We start from the raw sequence: 17,585 nt of genomic DNA on the forward strand, positions 1-17,585 counted from the left end.
CTATAGTTTACGAATTATAAGCAATTTTAGATATTTTGAAAGTTTCGTTATAAAAATCAGATTTTGGTGGGCAATATGAGTGATCACAGATATGCATTATTTTTGCTCTAGGCCCTTTTGTTTACGAATTATAAGCAATTTTAGATATTTTTGAATTTTAATCATGAAAATGGGAAATATGAGTGATCGCAGATTTTCATTATTTTTGCTCTAGGCCCTTTAGTTTACGAATTATAAGCAATTTTAGATATTTTGGAATTTTCGTTATAAAAGTCAAATTTTGGTGGGAAATATGAGTGATCACAGATTTTCAGCTTTTTTAGATATTTTTGAATTTTAATCATGAAAATCAAATTTTGGTGGGAAATATGAGTGATCACAGATTTTCATTATTTTTAATCTAGGCCCTTTAGTTTACGAATTATAAGCAATTTTGGAATATTCTTCATAAAAATAACAGTGGGAAGTATGAGTGATCACAGAGTTCCATTATTTTCGCTTTAGGCCCTTTAGTTTACGAATTATAAGCTGTTTTAGATATTTTCGAATTTTAATCATGAAAATCAATTTTTGATGGGAAATATGAGTGATCACAGATTTTCATTATTTTCGCTCTAGGTCCTTTATTTAACGTATTAGATATTTTCGAATTTTAATCATGAAAATCATATTTTGGAATTTTTTTTTAAATTTAAAATTTATTTTTAAAAAAAAATTAAAAATCAATTTTTGGTGAAAAATATGAGTGATCACAAATTTTTATTATTTTTAATCTTGGCAATTTTAGATATTTTTAAGTTTTTGTTAAAAAAATCCATTTTTGGTGGAAAATATGAGTGATGCAGGATTATAAGCAATTTTCAAAATTTTCTTATAAAAAACTAATTTTGTTGTGAAATATGAATGATCACAGATTTCCACTATTTTCGCTCTAGTCCCTTTATTTAACGAATTATATGCAGTTTTAGATATTTTGGAATTTTTTTCAAAGATTTCCATTATTTTTGCTCTAGGCCCTTTTTTGATCACTTTTTGTAAACAACATAGAGTGTATCTTATATTCGACTAATACCTTAATTCTGCACTCCTCGCTTAATTCTTCATATGCAGAAATAATAATAATTTGTTTTCGCTCGCATGCTATTTGCTGTTTTGTAAAATAAATATTTTGCTAGGTTTTAAAAGATTGTATAATAAAAATAAAATGTGTTTTATATACATTGTACACGTATCTATAACCACATAGCATGCAGATACAGAAGAATTTAACAACAGACTGTTCATGTATGTAGGTCCCTTTATATTTGGCTGTCGGTAATTTAATACGACTTTTCAGTTTTCAAACATGTAAAAAAAAACATGATGTTCTTTTTTTTCTCTTAAAAAAAAAACAAACAATGAAAAAAGTAACAAAATTTAATTTTAATGGATTTTTCTTTTGTTAAACTGTAATAATATAAGTTTTTTTGTTAAGGCTACAAGGAAAGAGATATTACAAATTAAAGCTAAACTTAAGTTCAGAATTCATATCTTCAATTAATGTTTTCTTTTAATAATTTATATTCTTAATTTGTATTATAAACTTAAAGTTCCCATCATTTAAAAGTCCTTAATTTTATAGTTTTCATTTATGCGTATTTATTAATTCCCTTGTTAAATGAAAAAATAAAACCTAACTACCGCAATTTGTCAATTGCCTAATTTATTTGTATTATTAACGTTGATTGTTGTCGCCTGTAACTCTTTCTGTTCATTTCTTTTTTCACTTTTGGATTCATTCCTTTTTATCAAAATTAAATTTCAGTGGTTTGTAGTGTGTGTGTGTTTTTTTTCATTCAAATCGCATCATTCGAATTATTCAAATCGTTTGTCTGTTTACAGTACATTTGCTCATTTAATGATGGGGTTCATCATCATGCTTCCTTCGTTCCTGACGTTTCGCTTGCACTGCTCATAATCAATTTATGTACTTGTACCAGTAACTTTCTCTCTGGCAAAAAAAAAAAAAAACTGAAAATGTACATTCAACGGTCGGTTGTTTTTAAAAAATTTTGTGTAAAAATGTCACTCGTTGTCTGTGTCAACAATACAATAAAATCATGATGTTGAAATTGTGCACAGTAGAGCAAAAAGGTTTAAAATTAAGTAATACTTGAGTAAAGTAACTAGTCATTTAATATAAATTTACAGTTTGTCCTAAGAAGCGACTTTGTAGTGAGTAAAATAGTGAAATTCAAATAAAAACTTTAAACTGACTACACTTCAGATTACAAAGGTGCACTAAGTGACAATTGACTCTCCAATAGATTTCTTCTGGAGGATAAAATACCTACTTTCTAAGGTGAAGCTGAAACAAGGTTAATTTGATTACATTCAACATTACTTAGAGATACTAAAGTTACAATTAACTTCACTTTAGATTACCTGGGATGTATAAAGTAACCAACTGACTTATCTTCGCATTACAAGGAGTACATGAGTGTAAAATGATCAACAAACTTATAAAATGGAGTCAGCCAATTAAATAAAAAAAAAAAAAAAAAAAATAAAATAAAATAAAATAAATAGACATTAGTGAAAATTACTGTCTGTGTATTTTATAGACCATTTATATTTTGAAATGCTAGTGTTTCGATCCACTGTCTTCCCTCTATGAGAACAAGTGTATAGAATATCTCGCAGCCAAGTAGATACACAATTTTTACAAGTTCTTCCTATTTAGTTGTACGAATACGATTACGAGTATTTACATTTGCCAAGGGGTGCATAAATTGAATTTGGTTATAAACCTTTTTACGCTTTTACATGCCATAACCGTGTAAGCTGAAATGAACTAAAAGAGTGTGGAATGAGTTGGGAATGTCTGTATTTTGTGGTTTTACTAATTGAGTCATTTTCTCTGTACACACACACACACAAATTAACAACAATAAAAAGGCCAGTGATGCTGAAATCAAGAACAATACGTATAAAACCGCCCGGCTTGAAGTCTTTAGAGCTTTGTAAAGTTGTTGCTGAAAATCGTAATATAAAATGTGAATATCCTTTATTACAGTATCACTGAGAAGAGTTTTTTTTTGGTTTGGTGAGATCTCATTTACATGTTTTAGTAGAAAAAAAAACGCAAAAAATAAACTGTCATATAAAATAAGCACAATCAACCTCAACTGCCACCGCCACTGGCAACAATAAACATTACAATCATTTAGGTTTAAATAAAATGTTTTTGTCATGAATTAATTTGTTGAAACAACAGAACCACGTAAAATGTTTGGCAAATAAAAGGCAGTAATGAAAAGTAGCGATTTTAGCTAAAAAGAAATTAGTGAAAAATACTCACCCAAAAATTATTGATAGAAAAAAATTAGACTGTGGGTTCCTACTCGGAAATGTTTTTTTACAAGTTGTTGCGAATGGAATGATTCGATAGATATTTCATATTGGTAAAAAAATTTGTATACATTTTCTTAATATTTTATTAAACAACAAGTCAATGGTTCTGACTTAAGCTACGTACACACGGTTGTCAGATCTTACAATATTGTCAGAAAAATTTTCAGAAAATGTCTAACAACCGTGTAAACTTACAATTTTTGTCTTACAACGTTGTCAGAAAAAGTATTGTCAGTACATTGTAGGACAATAATATTATCAGACATCTGACAATCGTGTAAACACCTTATGTTGCCATTGCCAGATCATTGTAAGATCATTGTCAGAAACTTTTTATTGTCATATGTGCGAAGTTTATGCATCTGACAATGGCATCATTGTCAGTGCAAAAAACACACGATCATGACCCTATACTCAGTTTGTCCATTTTGGGGACCAATTTTTATTTTTATGGGCCCCAAAGATTTTGAAAATCAGTGGCCTCTCAAAAAATGGTGTCATCAATTTTTGGCCAAAAGCTAATTCAGAATTGGTGATACCGCTTAACTTTATATGGCAATAATATAGCTAAGAGTCCGCCAAACAAATTTTGTTAACATTTTTTCCCAAAAAATAGATTTTTCGTGCCCTTTTTTTGAAAAAAATATAGGAAGAACAATTTTTTTTTTACTTTTTTTAGAATAACTTCCAGGGACTCCTAATTTTTCACTAACAATATTGAGTAATGTTGTAGCTACGGTAAATCTGAATAACTCTTGTGAACATATCGATGCATTATGAACGTGTCTAGTCCCTCTAAATAGCACATTAATTTTTACTATTTTTTGACGCTAAAACAAAGATTGTTTGTTGAAATAGTATGATCAAGTCCACACTTCTATGTTGTGCTGTATTATTTAGTCGGCTGAGGTGTTCGGAATGGGGATCAGTGGGAGGACCCTTAAAATCACACATTTAAAAAAAAATCGCCAAAATTGATCAAATTGTTCGGAGACCATTCGCAATAAATTATGATACAACTCCGGCTCGTCAGTTCGTAAGTGGATGAGCAATGTAGCGTAAAATCCTTCCTACTGATGACGATGTACCCAATCCTTTACCCAAACTTTGCGACGATTTTTTGCTATTTTGCCTTCATCCGTCATGCAATTTTCTGTTCCATAATAATACTTTAAATTTCCTACTTTTTAATAAATACACACATATGACAATTATAATTGTTTGTAAAAAGATTTGAATTTTCTTCTGACAATGTCTAACAAGAGATCTGGTTACCTTTGCCATACAACAATCTGACAACCGTGTGAACTGACAATTTTTGTTGGCATATAAATTTATTGTTTGACAATTGTCTGACAATGAAATTGTAAGGTTTTCTTACAATCGTCTAAACTGACAATTTACCTTTTGGTAATAATATTTCATTGTCAGTACATTGCGAGCACATTGCCAGATCTGACAACATTGTAAAATCTGACAACCGTGTGTACGTAGCTTTAGTCATATTTTTTACTAACAAGCATACCTAAATAAGAGCGTAAAGCGTTTTCTAGTTGTCAACAATTCTCATGATCATACAATTTGTATGCAGCATACTGAAATAACGTTTTACAATTGGAAAATCCAATTTTGACAGCGAGTTTAATAGTGAATTATTTGCAAAACATAATAAATGGAAACACATAATTAAAGAAGGAGAAACAAATAAGCAAGAAACTCATTTTTTAAACCTTAATTTAGTTTTTTTTATAAAATTTTAGTTTACAAATCACAAAACAAAAATCAGAAACACCAACATTGTAATGTACTTTATTGTTTAAATAATCCGGGTTGTTATATTTATTTTTTTGATAACCTTGTTTTTACCATATTTTAGCGTTGCCGCTCTTGTTTAGGTATGACATTTCAGCGTTAAAGCTAAGCGGAAAAAAAAGTTCCGCCTTCCGCTTTTGTTTAGGTAAGCCTGTAAAATATGAAATAGTGTAATATTTTTGAAGGACGGAGTTTTAAAGTTGCATATTTTTTAATCTAATTGAGATATTGACTTGAAATTTAACTTATCTAAACAAAAAAATAGTTCGGAATAAATGTTGATCCACATTTTGTTCCTAAAATTTACAATCCTATTAATATTTGTATACAAATTGTTCTCCGTAAATATAACGTACAGAAAAACATAAAACTGTTATATGTTCTTAAAGAAAGTTTTTTTTTTAAATAAAAAAGAGTTAAGTCACCTTTTCGACCAAATAACAGCAAAAATCTACTATTTTTGAATTTTTAAATAGAAAATCGTTTATTTTTGGATCCCCAATTAATATTTGCTCCGAAATCTTTTCGGAAAAAAAATCGAAATTTTTTTATTAAAACGGACCAAGGTATGGCATAATTTTTAAATTTCGATTTTAATGCTTTCAAAAAATATATAAAATTCTTTGAAATCATATGGGAAACAAAAAATGGCACGTGTTTAAAAATGTTACATGTCGAAGATACCCTACTTTGAGCCAGCATATCGCCGCTCCTGAAGCATTTGTAGAACCCATTTTAATAACATAAACTCAAATACTCCTTTGCGCACGTCAAATTTTATCCCGATCGGACCAGCTATTTAGAAGAGCAATTTATTTCCAAAAATAAAACCAGAGTACGGAAATAAACAAATCGAAACGTTTGCTATCGTTTTGTTTTGTTCTTTGTAGTGAGTAAAACAAAAACCAAACATAAACAATGAGAATGATTGTCCCATTTTGTTTTGTATTGTTTTTGCTCATGCGCGCAAACTGTACATTAATATAAACGTACGCAACTAGAAAAGAAAATAGTAAGAACAATATTGAAACATTCTGGTAAAAAACGTTTAACAAACGTTTGGTAAATGATTTACTCATTATAATAGAGAACACTGTACAAAAAAAAAAACAAAACGAATAAAAAATACGTTTCTCTATCTGTTTTGTACTCAAATGTACGATTGTAACGGTAAATTAAATAATACAGATGAGTGTCACTTGAAAAGTTTTTGTTTTGTTTTTGCTCATGTACAATACAATATAAAAATTTTTATTTGTTTTGTACATTTTGCAAACGTTTGCGAAATGTTTTGTTTGTTTTCATACTCTGAATAAAACTGCAACAAAAAGGGTTTTTAATTCGGGCAGTCTTTAATAGAACAAATCATTACACACGTGTGAAAATTACACACGTATAATTTAAATGATAAAAAATTTGTTTTTAAAGCTTTATGTAGAATAGAAACATTTCGAGAAATTTATCCGGAACATTCTCTTCCTACTGATTCTATAAACATTGCGGTACATGGATTGAGTAGTTACAACTTATAAGGCTGTTTAAAAGATGAGACAAATCAATTTATTAAGATTATCTAAGAAACCCACGGAAATCTAAAACAAAGATTTAGTTTGAAAACTTAAGTAAATACATAGTAATTTATTGTTAAATACATGCCAATCAGGCCAGTTCACTTTTGCAAGATTGTTCATATTTGCGAATGGCATCTAATTCCCATCAACAGCTGGGGAAGTCCAAAAATTATTAAGCAGTTGAATTATAATTTAGCCACTACCCTGTTGATTTAGATTTTAACTCTGTGTAGATAGATAAAATACGTTAATAAAACAAAAATAAGAATTTCATATTTTAAAAAGCTTTAAAATATGAACAGCTTAGTTCACTAAGTTCATATTTTAGAGTACCCTGTGGAAGTAAAAAGTGATCCTATTTTGGGGTGTTCATATTATCGCGTGTGCACTGTATTTGTTTAAGTTATTCCTTGGACTCTTTGATTTTCTAAAAACGGTAGTTTGAATAAGAAAAAGTGAAATTTTGTTATGATTTTTCTGTTAAGGTAGGTACTCTGTTCAAAATTTCGTGCGAAATGTTGTCAAACTACATATAAAATATTTGGAATGAAATATATGCGAAATAATTTCTCAAAAGCTGTACACTGTTCTTATAGTGGAAAACATGTGAAATACATCTGGCAACCTTATTTTTCCATACGAAATGACATAGCAGCAGTTCTTTCGCACGAAATTAAAACCAACAGCTGATCATGTTTTTGCATATAAAATTTTTCGCATGAAAAAACCATAATTTTTCGCAAATATGAACAGAGAGTACTAGGCTTTAGTAATAAATATTTCTTGAAAATGTAGGGCCTTATTTTCAAAATCCCGGTTCCAACAAAAACCAAATATGATTTTTTTTTTATTTTAAACAACCTAGCCTATAGTTCATAAGCAGTTATAAATTTCTACTTAAAAAATTTAAAAAAATAGTTTTTGTTTTCATGAAAATTCTAATGTTTTTAAAAGGCACAACTCATACAAATTCTGACGTTGATATCATTTTCTATTTGTATTGAAAAAAAAAAACAAACTGTTTCTTGATTCCGGGATTTAGAAAATAAGGCCTTTAATATTATTTTTTGGGATTACAAAATATTGAAAATATCCCAGAATACCGAAATCGTTATTCCAATATTTATTAAATATCTATCTCGGTTGGCATCCCTAGATCAACCATTTTTTGTTTAATTTTGACGATTAAACAAAACCGCTTATTTCAGCAGCTTATTCAAAACAAACTAAAAACCTGAAATGTCTTTTAAGTGTTGACTACCGTTTTTTCTCTCGCTTTTTTATTTTTGACAAATCCAGAGGGGTTTCTTTGTGTCTAACACACCCCTCCCTCTAACTTCTTAGACAGACATATTTTTGCTGTTATTTATGTATTTGTATAAAGTCGCTGTGTGTGTAGTATTTAAAAATGTTTGTAAGTGCAATGACAACGACAGCGATTAAATGTCACTTTGATGAAAATGTTTTCAAAGTGTGAAATCAATTATTTAGCATTACACAACACAACAATATGGAACTGTTGTGGATTTTGGTAGCAAAACTTTCAAAATATTCGAGCAATAAGTTGTAGTAAATATAAGTAAAAATTATGAACATGAATGCATTTAAATACATATTTGTTTGAATGACTGACTGTATGTATGATGAGGTTGTGTCACAATTCCATTGCTCATTTTATATGACCATGATGGGAACTCAATTCGTTTTTTGTTGTAAGGAGGAGGGTTTTTTTAAATTTTATTTGAATGTGACATAAAACATCATGCGACACTTAAACACAGGTACAGCCAAATAATTAAGTGACGCCTTTTTCGAAGGGAATTATGTGTCTTACACACAGAAGTTGAGCCAGCAACAACATGGCTAATTGGGCCAGGTTAAACATCTGATGTGGTAAACATTTGTTAACTTAACTAAGACTAGCTAGCGAAAGAAAACCATATGGAAAATGTTCAACTGTGTCATGTGTTTATTTCAATTCATTCTAATACAATTTCCCCCTGCCCAATAGAAATATGTATGTTGTATGTGTCTGTCTGGAGTATTTTAAATGTCTCTTTTGTTTTTTGTTTTTGGTTTGTTGTTTTAATGGCAAAACCTTAAATGAAATCATATGACAAGACGCCAGCCACTACTACTCAGCCATGGAGCGCTCAACGATTTTGAAGCGTCGCATACTCATTGTAACTCACCTCAAAAGTGTCACATCATTCGAATTGATGTGACTTGGTTGTGAATGTAATGGCGTTAAAACATTTTTTCTTCCAAAAGGTATTCTCACACAAATAACAACAACAACAACAGCAACACACAAATCTACCTCATCATCATCATTATGACAATAATGAAGAGGGAAGGAACGGGGATGATGATGCTTCGGTGATGCTTTCATTTGATGATAATTGCGCCGAAAATTGCCTGCCGTCGCCGTTCACTGACACCATTTAAAAAGTTTTCAATACATTTCTGTGCAAGAGTATGTATAAATGTACAGATGAATGTTTGAGAATGAATAAATGTATGAATGAATGAATGAATGGTTGGGATAATGGCAGTGTATCTATCTATCTACATACATATATTGAGTTTTGGTATTCATCACTGAATAATTACTTGTCAGTTGAAGAAGTAAAACAGGAAGATAGAATTTTGTTTGTGTATGTATGAGACAAGCAGAAGATGGGGGGAGTTGGAAATTGCTGTTGCTGTATTTTAGTGCAACTCACCTTGTAATTTGAAACCAAAATTTTACACAAAAAAGTCAAAATTATCCATACATTTTTAATTTTAAACAAAAAGGGAAACATCACACAAAAATACAAAACAGTCGAGAGAAGAAAAAAAAAAACAAAAGCACTTAGCTGTTCAGCCATAACAAACTAAATTCATTACAATCTCATCTCATGTTATCGCATCTATCCAGCCAGCCATCCATCCATACGTCCATCGTCCATGCTAAGTCAATAATTATATTGTTAAACATCAAATAAAGTGTTGTAGTATTGAAGATTTTCTTAATGCTGCTGCTGCTGCCGTTGTTGTCTTGGCTCATCTACTCGGTTCTGGTCTAAACTGGTGTGATGATGTTCTGATGTTTGTGTGCTTATTCTTTTCACGTCGTCATTTGCTCGATTGCAAACTCATCTAATCGTCACAGATTGTACAGATTGTGTAGATATTGTGATACATACAATATGGTTCATAATGCTATCCGTCATAGACGAGACTATTCCGAAACAACAACCACTTATTAAATACTTTATACCAGCGACAGCTACAACAAAAAAAAACAAAAAGATAACCAGAAGCTGCCTACACATCATATCAATATGACCAGATTAACACTATTCATACCGTTATGTAGCGAAGTATATAAGACTTACACTAGACCAACTCATATTCAACTATAAATGGATACGAACAAACATTTGAGAAGTGCTCTGTTAATAAATTTGAAGTGCTCGCTATGCATTTAAAATCTAAAGATTCTATAAGAGGGGACGATACACTTGGATCAGCGATAATGAAATTATTTGAAATCTCAATGTTTAAACTTTGTTTCCGTATTAACTTTTTACTAACAACTCAATATTAACGAAGTTACAGTACAGGGTTTTAAATTAATAAAATTAATGATCGCAGACTATATTTTAAAAAAAAAAATCATCATTAACAAAGTTAGTTATAAAAGTTTTCAGTTTTAACTCAGTCGATTCTTTCTGAGAAATATTAGTGATCGCAGATTATCTTCCCTTTTTCGAAAAACTCAATATTATAAAGTCGTAAAAGTTTTTAGTTTCAACTCAATTTTCATACTAAAACTAAATTTTTGTTGAGAAATATTAGTGATCTCAAATTTTAGTTTTTTGTAAAAACTAAATATTAATAAAGTTATAAAGGATTCTAGTTTTAACTCAATTTTCACACTAAAAATCAATTTTTAGCTTTTATTTTGAAACATTTGTACAATATAAATTTATTCAAAGTATTGGCCATTGTTAGCTATGACATTTTCCCATTTTTCTGGCAACATATGGATTCCGAACCAAAAGAACTGATCATCTTTTGAGGCCAATATTGGATATTCTGTTCCAAAGTGAAGCGTATCCCAGATAGAGCGTTCTGCGTTCGATCGAAATAAATAGTAGTCGGAAGGGACGTGGTAGTCTGGACTGTAAAGCGGGTGAGGCAAAACTTCCCAACCACTTCATGCTAAATACTTTTTATCAGGTATGGAATATTACGATTTCATGTCTGGTCGCATATTCTGGTCGTTTTTCGGCCAATGCTCTCTTCAAACGAAGCAGTTGCGTTCGGTACAGATTCCATGTGATGGTCTGGCCAGATTTTAGCAGCTCATAATAGGACACTTTTATTCCAACCAAATACAGATAATTACTTTAGCTCCATGGATATTTGGGTTCGGTGTTGATTCGGGCTTCACATACGATCTCTTACGCTTTGGGTTATCACAAGTAAGGATTTTCATTGCAACTAAGATTAGTTACAAAAATAATTTTTTATACACAGAGAAAAGAGATTCGTGACAACAACCGAATTTGTTGCCAATCGAATGATTCGATTGCGATAGAATTTTTCGGTTCTGTCAGCAGAAAGTCAGTTGATAAAGAAGAATTTCGATTGAAGCAACCAAACTTTTCTTACCCCTTCCAAAATTGTGTAGCCACAACTGTAAGAAGAATCATTCGATTGGCAACAAATTTGGTTGCTATCACGAATCTGTTTTCTCTGTGTACCAATTTCCCTGCCTTTGGACGAATCCTGCTGCTCGCAAACGTTTTGAAATTGCTGCATGAATAGCTCCCAATGATTTTGCAAGCTCTTGTTGAGTTTTACAACAATCTTCATGGGGTAATGCGTCTTCAAACTTTTTTGGATGGCATGGGCGATCTTTGTCCTCTGTGTCAAAATCACCATTTCTGAACTGCACATTCATCATAAGCTTTGATGAACAATCGGTGTGCTTCAGCGGAACTTTTTGTTTGTTTTTATATTAAGGAAGTAAAGAAAAACTTCCCGCATATGACGATTGTTATTTACACTATAATGTTCAATAACTAAGTGAGAATAAGTTTCAGATATGTACCCTTGAAAATGACATATAAGATATTCAAAACAATACCGCATTTTTAAGTGATACACTCAATAATGTTCTCAAAAATATAAACCCTATATCAAAAAAATATTTCATTGTCACATATTGATAAATTTCCTTCAATGAACCTATAAACTCCCTTCTATAGTTCTAGTGTTAAAATTTCTCAAGTATCTGCTAGTAAGAGATAATGTGTTCAAAATTATTTCCCATCTCCTTAAACAAAATACTATAATAAATGTATTTTTTCTCATTCTTTCGTTTTGTAAGTTAAAGAATCAAAGTATTGACAGTGACGTGTCACTTTTTTGTTTCTTAAAGATGCCTGTTAAATGCATTGCATTGGATTGCACGCATATACATAACGCTTTTTACAAAAGACGGATCGATGGACAGACAGACAGTCAAGCATACATTTACTGAGTAGATAGATGTTGAAGTCAATCTTACACTCTTATTCGCCCTCTTCCGCTATTTGCATCAGATCTTTAAGCGTTTTAATAATTTGGTTTTTGTACAAAAGGAATTGTTCTTTTATTTTTTGCTTCCACAGTCTTGATGATCATCCGATATGATCTTTATAAATATTTGGTTTTTGTGTTTTCTTTATTGTTTTTGTTGTACACCGTGTTTCTGTGCATTTGTGCTGCCGTGGCATTGTGTTTTCTTTTAAAATATTTTTTTAAGATGTTGTAATAACAACATTTAGTGTCGTTCCCGTTGCTATTAATGTGGCACTGATGCTGTTGTCATTGCCTCGTACATTCTTCATATTTTCATAAGGCAGCTAAGTAAACCACTCAAGTAGGACATCATCGAAAAACACAATATCAGCATAAGCAGCATCAGCTTGACGTTGCGCTTTTTTCCGCTCTGTTGTTGTCTTCTGTGTGTCTTTTCGTCCATCCGTCTGTGTGTCCATTTGTTGTTGGTGGTTTCTGTGCTGAAGAATTCATTTGCTTAGAGCCGGACGTGTCATCATTGGCGCCAGCGTTTTGTTTTTAGGAAAATTGGGCTAACAGTTGCTTCGAGTTGTTTTTATTAGAGAAAAAGTAAATTCTACTCGTATGTTGTTTTTTGTTATTTTGTTTGTTTGACTTGTTGTTGTTGGTTGAATGGATGGTTGGCTGGTTGGTTGGTGTTTGTGGTTGATCTTGCAACATGTTTACACAGAAATTGATATTTTGTGTGTGTTTTGAAAATAAACACTAAAAATAACAAGTATACGACCCTAAATATCCGTATTCATGTAGATGGCGCCTAACTTAAGAAGTTCCTAGTCATTCTTACAAATAAAGTTTTAACAATTTTGCACATGGATACGACGAGTTTGAATTAAATAAAAAGAGTTCCGAGAATTTTAGAACAAATTTAATTCATTGCCAGGTAGTTTATAAAATATAAAATTTCAAAGTCACAAATTAGAACAAGTCATACTACGACTATATAAATAACAATGTGAAAAATTTGTGTCAATCGTTTTGAACGCAATTGTGAAAGGAGGATACATATTACCTTTGTAAAGGTAGATTCAATATTAAAAGCCATTACGCGTTTCCAAATCGAAAACGGATGGTTTCAAACCGACACCGGTGCATCCCCGCCATGTACGTTTGATTTAGTTTCGTGACCTGTCACTGAGTGCCTAAAAATGTAAATTTACCCCTTTCTAGGCCAATTCAATGTTAATGTGACTGGCACCTTTCTTATAAGGTACCTACCCCAGGGAACAGTTCTGTTTCAGTTCCCTTCCCCTTGTATGACATCGTGCAGTGCTAATACACATTTTGGAATTTATTATCTATTTTCCTTAAATTGTAGCAAACTGCCTGCACCTTAAGTGACGAAAACGCAGATTGATCTAACTTTATAATAAAGTTGAACTAGTTTGAAAAATATTTTATTATATTTTTCTTTGATTATGTGTTTAAAGAAAGAAAAAAATATATAAAAAATCAACGGGCTCAACCGGGATTTGAACCCGGGACCTCTCGCACCCAAAGCGAGAATCATACCCCTAGACCATTGAGCCAACTGATAAAACATTTGCAAAAATCTTGTTTTTAGAGGAATATATAAATAGTGTGAAATTTAAATAGTGGTAAAATAAATAAAATATATTTTTTAATAAAATATGTTTTTTAAATAAAAAAAAATAATAAAACTAAAAAAAAATCACGGGCTCAACCGGGATTTGAACCCGGGACCTCTCGCACCCAAAGCGAGAATCATACCCCTAGACCATTGAGCCAGCTGTTAACCCTTTCTTTACTAAACAGTGAAATTTTAAAATTGATTAATTCAATTTAAAAGGTCTTATTTGTTTGATGTTATTTACATGGGGATGTAGCTCAGATGGTAGAGCGCTCGCTTAGCATGTGAGAGGTACGGGGATCGATGCCCCGCATCTCCAAATGGCAACTTTTTTATTTAAAAAAATTGTATGTATATATTTTTTTTATTTTTATAAACATTAATTTACAAAAAATGGGTTTCGTCTAACTATTTCTAAAAGAATTTCCAATTTGTTACCGTATATTTAATTTTGCAGTACTTTTTCTTTAATATTTAGGATCGTGTTATATAGGATACAAAAACTACAAGTTGGTTTATATTTTCAAACAAATTATGGTTAGATATTTAATTGACTGATAATTAAATGTGTTGATTCCATTCAAATATTGGGTGTATGACTTAAAAATGCGGGATTCACAATTGATGATGTATCTTTTGAACGCGGTTTTTGTTTTTAATAACATATATGTCGTTTTGAAAGGTACATATCTGTAATTTATTCTCACTTAGTTATTGAACATTATAGTATAGACAACAAATTAATAGACGAAAATGTCGAATTTTGTACCAATAAAGCGTCATATGGGATATGTTTTGCTTTACTTTTTTAATTTGAAAAATAAGAGCCGCTGCAGCACACCGATTTCTCACCGAAGCTTATGGTGAATGTAGTTCAAGGCACGGAAGACAAAGATCGCCCAGGGCAGCCAAAAAAGTATCGCACCATGAAGACTGTTGTAAAACTCAACAAGAGCTTGCGAAATCATTGGGGCTACTCAAGCAACAATTTCAAAGCGTTTTCGAGCAGCAGTATTCATCCAATAGCAGGGAAATTGGGTACCATAAGAATTGAAGCCGAAAATTGCAAAGAATTATTATGTACGATGAAAAATGAATCCATTACAATAACCCAAAGTGTAACAGATCGTATGTAAAGTCCGGTCAACCAGCCGAATCGATACCAAAGCCAAATATCCGTGGCGCTAAGGTCATTCTCTGTATTTGGAGGTAGCATATCTATTATAAACAGCTGAAATCTGACCAGACCATCAAAGGCAACCTGTACCGAACGCAACTGATTTGTTTGAAGCGAGCATTGGCCGAAAAACTCCAAGAATATGCGGCTAATTGAATCCAAAATTACATTACTTACAGATCTACGACTCACGCCAAATTAAAGAACTACGATTGAAGCCAAATTTGGACTTATTGCCAAATATAGGTTAATTGCAGACATATTATTGAAGAAAAAATTGGATTAATTAAAAACCTACACGCAGAGAAAAAACATGGTTTGACATGGTTACGACAACTATACTATGTTCTCTGTAACAATATATTGTTGTCGTAAACATATAATTATTGTTTTAATTTAATTTTAACAATATTATAGTTACTGTAAACGTTTATATTTTCATCGCAATTATAAATATGAATATGGTTTTCGAACAATGATAATTAGGTAAACATATTATTTTTATATACAACCATTGTGAATTTAGTACTTTAAAACTAAAACCTATTAAAATTTTGTATTTCCAAAAATAAATTTTAATAATAATATGATTTAATTGTATCATAATATGATTTAATTGGGTCATAAATATGATGACTTTGGGTCATATTATGATTGATTTATATCATAATATGATTATTTCAAAACATATTATGATATTTTATGATACTAATAATGATCATAATATGTTTTGGACTACAAGCAAAAATCTGATCATAATATGTTGCTCTTAGTTTATGGTTACACAACCATGTTTTTTCTCTGCGTGTACGATTCAAGCCAAATTTAGACTAATTGCAGTCCTATTATTGACGACAAAACTTCGATTGAAGCCAAAATTAGACTATTTAGAACTTAAGCTAAAACGGGATTATTTTAAGACCTTGGATTGAAGCCTTTATTGAACTAAAGATCTACGACTGAAACCGAAATTTGGCTAATTGAATCCAAAATTACATTAATTAAAGATCAACGATTCACGCCAAATTTTGATTACTTGCATACCTTTTGAAGACAAAATTGGAATAATTAAAAAAAATACGATTCAAACCAAATTTTAACTTATACAAACTCAACAATATTGTTGAGCAAAACTGAACTAGTTAAAGACTAATTAAAGAGATTGAAGCCAAAATTTGTCTATTTAAAGACCTCTGATTGAAGCTAAAGTATATCTACATATATATACATCTACAAGCAGAGAAAAAATATAATTGGGCATGGTTACTGTAACCATTTAAATAGTGTTACAAGATTTTTAAAAATATTATAGTCACAGTAACTATTTACATAATTGTGGTAACCATAATATGGTTAATTTATGATTCACATGATTGTCTCAACCATATATATGGTTACAGTAAACATATATATGTTTGTGGCAACCATATTTATGATGAATAATTTTATCATAATATGTTGTTCTCAGATTATGATAAGCCTTAAGCCGAGAGCAACATAATATGATAAGTCCTTCATCATATGAATGGTTGTCACAAACATATATTTGTTTACTGTAACCATATATATGGTTGATACAATCATGTGAATCGTAAGTTAACCATATTATGTTTACCACAATCATGTAAATGGTTACTGTGACTATAATATAGTTATAAAACTTGTAACAATATTGAAATGATTACAGTAACCATGCCCAACTATATTTTTTCTCTGCGTGTACGATTGAAGCTAAAATTGGGATATTAAAGGCCAAAGATTGAAGCTAAAATATGTATATTTAAAGTCCTTATATTAAAGCCAAAACTGGACTATTTAAATACCTAATTTAAAGACTTTCGATTGAATTATAAATAAAGTAGAAGTCCTAGATTAAAGTTAAAATATTGCTACTTAAATACTTTCGATTAAAGTTAAAATTTTACTATTTAAAAAATCTACCCAGCAAAAACTTTTATTGCCAAGATAAGATTAAAAATGCTAAATTCTGACACATCGCTACTTCACAAAATTATTTTAACGCGGTGATATCAAGTACCGCTTATAACTATGTCATAACTTTAATATTGCTAAAACTAGTTACTGGTAATGACTTAAATAACTCATTGATAATTTTGCTGTTATCAGTAAAAACAGAAAATGCTTATTACAACAAAATAAGCAGTTATGTAACAGATAATAAATAAGTCATTAAACGATTACTTCTGGGTAATGTAGACGGTATGTAGTAGCAATTGGAAGTTATTACTAATGGCGTTTTCTTTTCTGCCATAAATGATGCCTTTATTCTGCCTTTTACCCTTTTCTGTGTTCTTTTCTAAAAAAAATGTAGTTTGGTAAAGGTATAACGTGTTCTTTTCAAATAATGTTGCCCTAAAATCCCGAAGATATGCTACACGTTTCACCCTCAATTTTATCAAAG

General features: G+C 30.7%; 3 non-coding genes across 3 annotated transcripts; 1 reads left to right on the forward strand and 2 right to left on the reverse strand.

Annotated features, from left to right (window-relative positions):
• Window positions 1–13,852: 13,852 nt before the first annotated feature.
• Window positions 13,853–13,924, reverse strand: TRNAP-UGG (transfer RNA proline (anticodon UGG)). Its single transcript has one exon. It is a non-coding gene; the product is annotated as a tRNA-Pro (tRNA).
• A 147-nt stretch (window positions 13,925–14,071) lies between these two features.
• On the reverse strand, window positions 14,072–14,143 carry TRNAP-UGG (transfer RNA proline (anticodon UGG)). The gene has a single exon. It is a non-coding gene; the product is annotated as a tRNA-Pro (tRNA).
• An 89-nt stretch (window positions 14,144–14,232) lies between these two features.
• TRNAA-AGC (transfer RNA alanine (anticodon AGC)) lies at window positions 14,233–14,305 on the forward strand. The gene has a single exon. It is a non-coding gene; the product is annotated as a tRNA-Ala (tRNA).
• Window positions 14,306–17,585: the final 3,280 nt, after the last annotated feature.

Source organism: Calliphora vicina, chromosome 5 (genome assembly GCF_958450345.1).
Source record: "Calliphora vicina chromosome 5, idCalVici1.1, whole genome shotgun sequence".
In the NCBI taxonomy this organism is placed as follows: Eukaryota; Metazoa; Arthropoda; class Insecta; order Diptera; family Calliphoridae; genus Calliphora; species Calliphora vicina.